Raw genomic sequence first — 9663 nt, 5'->3', positions numbered from 1 at the left:
TCAGGAAGCCAACACGGAGACATAGTTTGTTGTGCCAGACGTTAATTAGGGATCTTCAACTGAATGAAAGAGGCAGGAATTAAAATTGCACAGAAGTCAAACCGTGATACCAGCTGGCTGGTTCGCTTTGGCCAGCCTGCAGACGGCTCTGGTGTGAGAACTGTTCATCCGAGTGGAATGCATCTGAAATTCCCTGGGAAGGGCATGACCTCATGCCTTCAGAAGTAGCTTAAGCAGCCAAGTTAGAGCCCAAAGGAGTAGATGGCTGGCGGTTGTCTGCTAATTCCAGGATCCATGTCTGGAACCCAATTCTTTCCTTGAAGGCAGACCTGGGGAACCTACATCTTGAATAACATACTTGCATACAAAGCAGATGTCATTATCAGGAAATAACAGAGATAGCATTCTGGTATATTTTGTGTTGTCTATATTACACTAAAATTTTACCAACTGTTCCACTGATCTCCTTCACAGCATTTTTTTCTGGTCCGATTCCCAAGCTAGGGTTGCACATTATGTCTAATTGGCATGTCTTTTTTTCCCCTTTTAATGGTTGCAGTTTGTCTTTCATGATACTGAAAGAAAAATTATGAATATGGGTCCATTGTTTTGTAGAATGTTTCTTAATTTGGGTTTGACCGATGTCTCCTTATGATTATAACATACATTTTTACAAGGAATACTGTATAAATTATGTCTCCCTTAACTCTAACACATATATTGTCCCTGTAAGTCTTAAAACATTCTTTTCCCCTTAAAACAAGCAGAGAGGAACTATTTTCCTCATTGTATAGACAAGGAGGCTGAGGTGCAGAGAGGTTAATCTAATGGTCTGCGGGAGAAGCAGTGATGCAATCTAATTTAGCTATTCCACAGTCAGTCTTCTTTACATTACTTTTCAATCTGAGTGAAAACTGAAGCCTATGAGTTATCTCCAGGCATTTCTGTTTATCAGAAGCAGCCAGAGAATTGGCTAAAAATAAAAATAAATGGCTAAAATGTGCTCAAACTGCTCAAATGATTAGAAGGAATACAGAGTCTTTGCTTTTAACAAGAACCACACCCTGATTCTGATATACAAAATGCCTGAGGCATACGAACACAGGCAGCTATGCCAGTGGCCGATAAGATAAATTTTCTTGGGTTTCCACTCACACTGTCACAGGCCATCTGGTGATCTCACCTCCACAAACCTGGCTGCTCTTTCATCTCCTGACTTATCTTACTGCCAGACTGGACATTTCAAGGGAGCAGAAGAGCAAATGCTCTTCAAATTGTGGCTTCGACCTGTTCCTTAACCTATCTGCGCCTGTTTTTTAAGTGGCTAACTTAGGCTAGGAGTACCTCTCTTATGGAATTTTGAATACTAGACTAGAAATTGGCGATCGATGGGCAAACAGTAAGTCCAAGCAACTCTGTTGTTCTTGTTGTAACATGTCTTCTCTGGTTGTGATTTTTATCTCACTCAGGGTGTGGAAAACCTGAATGGAGGATCCTCTTTCCTACTGACCCCGTGTGCCCTGTTGGAACCCAATCCTAAGCCCTGCTCATCAGGGTCCCTGATCCACCACACACCTCCCCTGCTTCTGCCCAGCTGTATCCATCTCAAGCCACCTTCTCTGGAGTTTGAGACTCCAGAGAATTAATTTATTTTTCTTCATTGAATCAATATCCTTTCTCTTAGAGAACTGACTGACTCCCCCACTACCTGGTTCTGAATAAAAGTATAAGGAACGCCATGGCATCTGCCTTAGTCCCATTGGGGCTGCTGTAACAAAAATGCCATAGACTGGGTGGGTAAACAATTAAAAAAAAATTCTTTCTCTCAGTTTTGGAAGCTGGCAAAGCCTCAAATCAAGATGGCTGCAGATTGTGTCTTGTGAGAGTCCATTTTCTGAGTCATGTACGTGTGTGCTCAGTCGTATCCAACTCTTTGTGGCCCTACCAGGCTCCAATGTCTGTGGAATCTTCCAGGCAAGAATACTGGAGTGGGTTGCCATTTCCGACTCCAGCGGATTTTCCCATTCCAGGGATCAAACTCGCATCTTCTGCACTGGAGGGTGAATTCCTTTACCACTGTGCCATCTGGGAAGCCCAGATCCCATCTTTTTGCTGTGTCCTCACATGGGGGGAGGGGTAAGGGAGCTTCCTAAGGACTCTTTTGTAAGATCACTAGTTCTGCTCATGGGGGCTCCACTGTTGGGATCTAATCAACTCCCAAACACCATGTCTCCTGAAGTGAAGTGAAGTGAAGTCGCTCAGTCGTGTCTGACTCTTTTCAACCTCGTGGACTGTAGCCAACCGGGCTCCTCCGTCCATGGGATTTTCCAGGCAAGAGTACTGGAGTGGGGTGCCAACCCTGTCTCCTAATACCTTTGTATTCAGGTTAGGCTTCAATGACTGGGTGGGGAGGAGAGAGCGGAGGGTTGGTATTCAGTCTATAGCATTTCCCCCTTTGGGGAAAATGTAGTGTTAGATAGATAGATAGATAGATTTAGCATTTACTCTGAATTTCATATTCAATCATAAATTCCCTTAGGGAAAAAATAGTCAAAATGCTATTTTCTGAGTATAAAAAGTTTGTGGTCTACCTACAACCCCCAACAGAGTTGTAAGCTTACCTCACAGCATGTCTCTCTTTGATGCTGATTTTAATTTCCCACATAAATATCACGGGTTGGGTGGCATTTCCTTTTGTATTTATCTGATGTTAAGCTTTCACACAAAGTAATTCAGCAAATATTTCCCAGTATTTCTCTAAACAATGGAATATGTTAGCTGCTTAAGAAGAAATTCAAAAGAAAAATTAACCTCATCCCTACTATATCTATTTAGTAAATATTTGGTGGACTCTGTATTGGGGCCTCCCTGGTGGCTCAGATGATAAAGACTCTATATTAGACACAAGGGGCAGAGATGACCGTGGCCTAACCCTTCAGTTGCCATGGACTTCACCAGAAAGATAAAGGGGACTGTATCTGAGGAGAGCCCACAGCACAGGCCTAAGCAGCAGAAGACTGGTCTCAGGACTGTCCTTGGGGTTCACCAAGAGCGTGACCTCGAGTCTTGGTTCTCCACCTGGAGAGGGGAAAAAGGCTAAATAAGTAAGGCATTGAGCACCTAGTCTATTTCAAATTAAAAATACCTTTGTTATTTTAGATGACAATCATTTTGTAACTGAGCAGGAACCCAGGAACAAAGTGAAAGAGTCAGGCAAGACAAAATAACAATAGTATAGCTGTAAACAGAGTCAAGGCCTTTAGTTTCCCTTCAGGGGTGATGGTTAATATTTGGAGCCATGTCCTTGAGCTATTTTGCAGATACAGAAACCCCTATCCGGTGGGAGAAGTTCACTGCACACTGACCACAAGGGCGTAGATCTCAGACAGTCAGAACCAGAAGGGCGATGCTGCTCACTCTGGATTACCTCACCGCCAACCAGTCATGAGAATGTCCATAATGGATGGAGCCCCCGCAAACCTCCCCATCCCCCTGTCCTTAGAACATTTCCCCCGAAGTCACGGGGAGTTTGGGTCTGATAAACTCTAGCCGCTCACACTCCTTGCTTGGCCTTGTGAAAATGCTGTGTTTTCCTTCACTACAATCCAGCATCAGAATGTTGGCTTTACCACACAAAGGTGAGCAGCCCCACTTTTTGTGTGTTAAAAATTTCCCTTATAAATATAATTTGTTTAACATTGTAGATCTAATTCTTCTGATTTAAAATTAAAACTGGCACATTATACAAAAATATTTTTGATTAAATGTTCTTCTGCTTTCTAGAGATAAGAATCCTAAAAATTTGGTTATCTTTCTATTTTTTAATAGTTTGAGATAAATATATATATATTTGTATATCTCAAACTAATATCTCCTTATATACCTAGTTTTGTGTTCCACATTCATCATTTATTTTATATCACATAAATTTTCCAGTGACTTTAAAAATTCTTCACAACTGTCTTTTTAATGTCTTCATTATATGGTTCCAGTATAACTTATACAGACATCATTATCTATTGCTAGATGTAGAATTTTCGTATAAAGCTTATACATGAAGCTGTAATGATTTTCATGCATTTCTGATTATTTTTCTCAGTAGGTTTTCTTTTACTTAACTTTTCCACTTAAATAATACCTTAACTACGTTCAAGGGATTTAAATTCAAATTCCTTTATAATGTGATTTTTTAAACAGGAAGGAAAGGAGGAAGGAAACAGGCTTGCCTGAGCTTACAACCAGTCTTAATGAGCTTTTGCTTCAGTAGGAAGTTGAGACTAGGGATGTGCAGCTACCAACCAGGTTGCTCAGTGGTAAAGAATCTGCCTGCCAATGCAGGAACCATGGGAGATGAGAGTTCGATCCCTGCTTTGGGAAGATCCCCTGGAGGAGGAAATGGTGACCCACCCCAGCATCCTTGCTGGGATAATCCTATGGATGGAGGAGCCTGGCGGGCTACGGTTCATGGGGTCACAGAGTCAGGTATGACTTCACACACAAGCGCAAGCACAACCTGGAGCATCTTCAGGCTGGAGTTGACCTGTGAGTACTTTCTAGAAATAGCTGACTAGACGCAGCAGGAAGTGGGATCCTTTCCAGGAGTCAGAAGAGAATCAAGAGGAGCTCAGATGATCCCACCAGGGTCTGAATCTAAAGGGAAGAAAAGCTCCACGATTTACCTGCACCCTTGAAATGAACGTCCAGGAAGCACTAACAATCATGAAACTGAGTTCTCTCACACAGAACCTCATTAAGGCAAAGTTTACTCATGCATATAATGGGGTTCACTGATGGCCCAGTCAGTGAAGAATCAGCCTGCACTGCAGCACACACTGCAGGTTTGATCTGGGTCAGGAAGATCCCCTGGAGAAGGAAACGGCAACCCACTCCAGTATTCTTGTCTGGGAAATCACATGGACAGAGGAGCCTGGCAGGCTACAGTCCATGGGCTCTTAAAGACTTGGACACGACTTAGCAACTAAATCACCAATAATGGGGGTTAACACACAGAGCTGCCTCTATGGTTTGTTTGGAAAATTAAATTTGATATACATTTAGATCCTGGAACATTGTAAACCTTCAAGAATTGTCAACTTAATCCAGTTATATTATTATTTATATTCTACAACTAATACTTTTATTCACATTTTATCAATTTGGGCTTCCTTTGTGGCTCAGCTGGTAAAGAATCCACCTGCAATGCAGGAGACTTGGGTTCGATCCCTGGGTTGGGAAGATTCCCTGGAGTAGGAAATGGCTACCCACTCCAGTATTCTGGCCTGGAGAAGTCCAAGGACTGTATAGTTCATGGGGTCGCAAAGAGTTGGACACGACTGAGCTACTTTTACTATCAATTTATTATTATGTGTGTATATAACTTTTTGTTTTCTCTTTGACTCACCATTTGGAAAGGAACTAGGTCTATTTTATTTATTAATGTTTTCTTAATCTGTATTTGCTGAATTGATATCAAAATAAAAATATTTGGAATTCTCTTACTCACCTCAATGATTTTAGTATAATTGGCATAAACACTAGAGCATTTCATGCTCTGAGAAAGACCAAAGCTCTTCCACAAAATTTCCTGATTTCTTTTTTTTTTTAGGATTAATTAATTAATTGGCCATACAATATGGCTTACAGAATCTTTTTTCTTCAATCAGGGATCCAATCTGGGCCCCCGAGCAATGAGAGCACCAAGTCCCAACCATTGGACTACCAGGGAATTCCCTCTCCTGATTCAAATATTCACAGTTGGTCTCTTCTTGAAGGGTGCCTCTATTTACCAAACTGCAAAGCTTAACCTTTTCCAAAATCCACTCACACCAATAAGTTCATGAGATAATAACTTTTGGAAAGAGATCCCATAGCAGCACCTCTCAGCTCTTATTATCCTCCCCACAGCCACTTCTCTCACTTTCCTTCCCCTCAGGAAAAGAGAAGTTCTTTTTCTTCTCTCTGCATAAAGCTTTGTCTGTTTTTCTGAAATCTGCTTTGATGCCCTGGGGTCATAGTGTGCCTTTTAAATTTTAAAGAGATTGTGCCTTCTGCAGGATGAGAGGAAGTGAGAAAGGGAGAAGGGGTGGTCTTGGAGTCTACTTGTCCCAGTGTAGATATCAAGGGCACTGTGGGGAAAGCACAAGGAGATCTCTAGTGCCGATGGTCAGGAAGTGCATTTGTGTAGAACTAGTCATTCTCAATATCTCTGGGCAAAGTTTGATGCCAGTTACCTTCTAGATTCATTGGCATAATCACTCAACCCTTCGGTTCCATGGGAGAAATAAAAGCCCATGGGACAGACTTGATGGATATTTGTGAAATCAAAGCTATGGTCCCTCTGCACCTGAGCCGGAAGAAAGGACTTAAACATGACTAGTTCCTCGGGAATAATCCACAGGGCAACACCTGAGTAATTATTTACATCTTTCCTTTGCCTTAGTACTAGTAAATCTAGGAAATAGAAAATAGAAATATTCTGTTGCCTTTGTGGATTTACTGTTCTTCTTTAAGCTTTGTGTCCAATAAAATAAGTTCTTGCTGCACTGTCATAGTACGGGTCTGGAAATTTGCCACTGCTTCCCAGTTAATTAATGTGCTGGTCATTTAAGGTAGCATGGCTTAAGACAGATGCTCCATAAATGTTAGGTGAATGAACAGATATGAATGAATGACTGTGGTGAAGGCTGTTCCATCATAACTCTATTTGCTATAATAATATTGGAGCTATGAAGTTGCAATCCATAAACTCCTATGGGCACTGTATATAGATCTCTTCTCTTCTTGAATTAATATGTTATAAAATGGGCTAGGAAGTTTTACTTATGTAGGCCACTAATTCACAGGGAAAAAATCCACTCAAGTGTGAAATGACAAAGCAACTTGTTATAGTTAGTTTTTAAGGAGAAATATGAAGTTTCCTACTTACTTGCTCTTTAAAAAATAATATAATTCAACAATTTAGTAGACATCTATTGATCATCTGCTACAAGCATGGAACTATGCTATTCTGTGGCTATAAGAACCACTGAGAATAGCTAAAGTGGATTCACTGATATCAGAAATTTAACCTTGGTCTAATACTCAGCTGTGTGTACAAATATATCTATAAATACATATAAGAGATAAAGGGATTGATGACTAGGTAAGAATATTCTTAAGTTTTTGATAATTTGCATTTACATAAAGGAAAAAAGAGCTCAAGTTATTAGCAAAATCTAGATTTGTAATTTTCTGCTGTTCTCTTCTGGTTATCCTATACATGAGGAATTGTACTGCTCATATAACCTGACAAGACCAGCATTTTACACCTCTGCACAGTCACCTAGTTATTGTCATTTAATCCCCACAGATACAGATCGTGCTGCTGAACATAGCACATCAAGATCCAGAATTCTGTCCACCTTCATGCACAGCCTCAAACTTCCAGTGTATCTTTGTTTTTGTTTGTTTTCTCTCAACTCTTCTTTAAGACTCTAAGGTCTTCTACACGAGGAAAGGTATTTGGTTCAGTTTATACCTTAGCCATTCATCGGATTGATGGGCCAAAAGCACAAGCTAGTTACTATTTGATGAATGATTGAGCATATATATACCCAACTTCACACTTAGATACCTATACATTGGTAATGTTATATATACATCTGACAAACTTTCCTGGGGGCTCAGCAGTAAAGAATCTGCCTGCCAATGCAGAAGACCTATGTTTGATCCCTGGTTAGAGAAGATTCTCTGGAGAAGGAAATGGCAACCCACTCCAGGATTTCATGAACAGAGGAGCCTGGCAGGCTACAGTCCATGGGGTCGCTAAAGAGCGGACGTGACTTAGTGACTAAACAACAAATATACACATCTGATTTTTTTATATCTAGTCAAACCTCAATATTTTTAATAAAAAAAATAGCATTAGGCAAATAGTAATAGATTTGGAACAGCAAAGTATTAAGATGTTAAGATTGTACTTGAAGCAGTGGGAGTAAAACCCCTAGATTCTCCATTTAATTCCATCCCCCACAATTCCACCTGAATAGACTTCATAGAAAGCAAACCCAGTGTATGTCTGATTGCCAGTAATTTCCACCATAATGGTTTCTGTCACTCCACATTCTTTCCAATATTGTTCATATAGCGTGGGTTTAAGAAAACTTGTATTTTATCCATGTCAAGGTAGGACTGTATTCTCTGTGATATCACATTTAAGTTCCCTAAGTTGTAAATGTAAGCATCTTTTCACTTTTCTCATTTTGCTTCATTTAAAAATATAACATACACAGAAAAGATAAAAACAAAAGTTGTGTAATTGAATCAGTCATTATAAACTAAATACTATGTAATCATCACCCAGATGGAGAAATACCTTGCTACTGCCCAGAATCATCTCTGTGACTCTTCCTGATCATATTCTTTCTCCTCCCCTGGAATAGCTACACATTATCTCTATCAATTTTGATATTGATATGTACTTAAATATTATATACAATATTATATAAAATACAGGAAAGTATTCATTAAATCCAGGAACTAAATATATACATATATATTTTAAAAACTAAATTTTATATATAAAATATATAAGATAAATATAAATATTATATATATATATACAATTTAGCTTTTTTTTCCTAATTTTATATAAATGGAATAACATAGGTGTTCTTTGAAACCCTGCTTCTTTTACTCAACTTGTGCTTGTGAGATCTGTCCGTATTCTTTCATTTACTAGCATTGGTTCCTTTATAGCACTGTGTGATATTCCACTGCATCAATAGACAACGGTTTGTCTATTCTACTGGTGATGGGTATTTGGGTTGTTTCCAGGTCGATGTTGTCATCTGTTATGCTTCTATATGTGCTGGTGCATGTGGCAGCAGTCTTTTTGAGCACCTAAAAGTAGAAACAATTAGTCATTGGCTATACAAAGCTTTGGACTTACTAGATAATGCAAATATATTTTCTAAAATGATTGTACGAAATTACATTCTTATCATCATTATATGAGAGCTTCTGTCACTACACATTCTCACCAATTCATGGTAGTATAAGACTGCTTAATTTTTGCTAATTTGATTAACATATAATTGTATATTATGATTCAATTTAGAGTTTTCTAATTAGTAATGAGGTTGAACAGCTTTTCATGTTTGTTGATTATGTGTTTGGACTTTCTTTTTATCAAGTGTCTGCTAAAGATGTTTGTCCACTCTTCTATTGGTTTTCTGTCTTTCTTCCTATTGATTTGAAGGAAAGTGATGCGAAGTCCCTCAGTCGTGTCCGACTCTTTGCAACCCCATGGACTGTAGCCTACCAGGCTCCTCCATCCATGGGATTTTCCAGGCAAGAATATTGGAGTAGGGTAACATTTCCTTCTCCAGGAGACCTTCCCTACCCAGGGATTGAACCCAGGTCTCCCGCATGGTAGGCAGACGCTTTACCGTCTGAGCCACCAGGGAAGTCATGATTTATATATTCATGAAATTAGTCCTTTATCATTTAAATATACTATCTAATCCAGTAGATTTTCTTTTCAGGACTGTTATGGTATTTTTTGATACACAAAAGATACAGGATAATTGCTGTTCCAGTCCCATTTCATTGCAAAGACCTTCCTTCTCCTCATTTCTCTGTGATGACAGCAGGGGCACAGACATGCCTGAGTTGAATGTATTT

General features: G+C 39.5%; 1 non-coding gene across 1 annotated transcript; it reads right to left on the bottom strand.

Annotated features, from left to right (window-relative positions):
- Positions 1-9374: 9374 nt before the first annotated feature.
- TRNAG-ACC (transfer RNA glycine (anticodon ACC)) lies at positions 9375-9446 on the bottom strand. Its single transcript has one exon. It is a non-coding gene; the product is annotated as a tRNA-Gly (tRNA).
- Positions 9447-9663: the final 217 nt, after the last annotated feature.

The sequence above is a fragment of the Bos grunniens genome, chromosome 14 (genome assembly GCF_055505025.1).
Source record: "Bos grunniens cultivar Pamir isolate PY7600 chromosome 14, Bosgru_T2T1.0, whole genome shotgun sequence".
Taxonomy (NCBI): domain Eukaryota; kingdom Metazoa; phylum Chordata; class Mammalia; order Artiodactyla; family Bovidae; genus Bos; species Bos grunniens.
The sequence above is the reverse complement of the archived record's forward strand: the minus strand, read 5'-3'. Positions and strand labels throughout refer to the sequence as shown.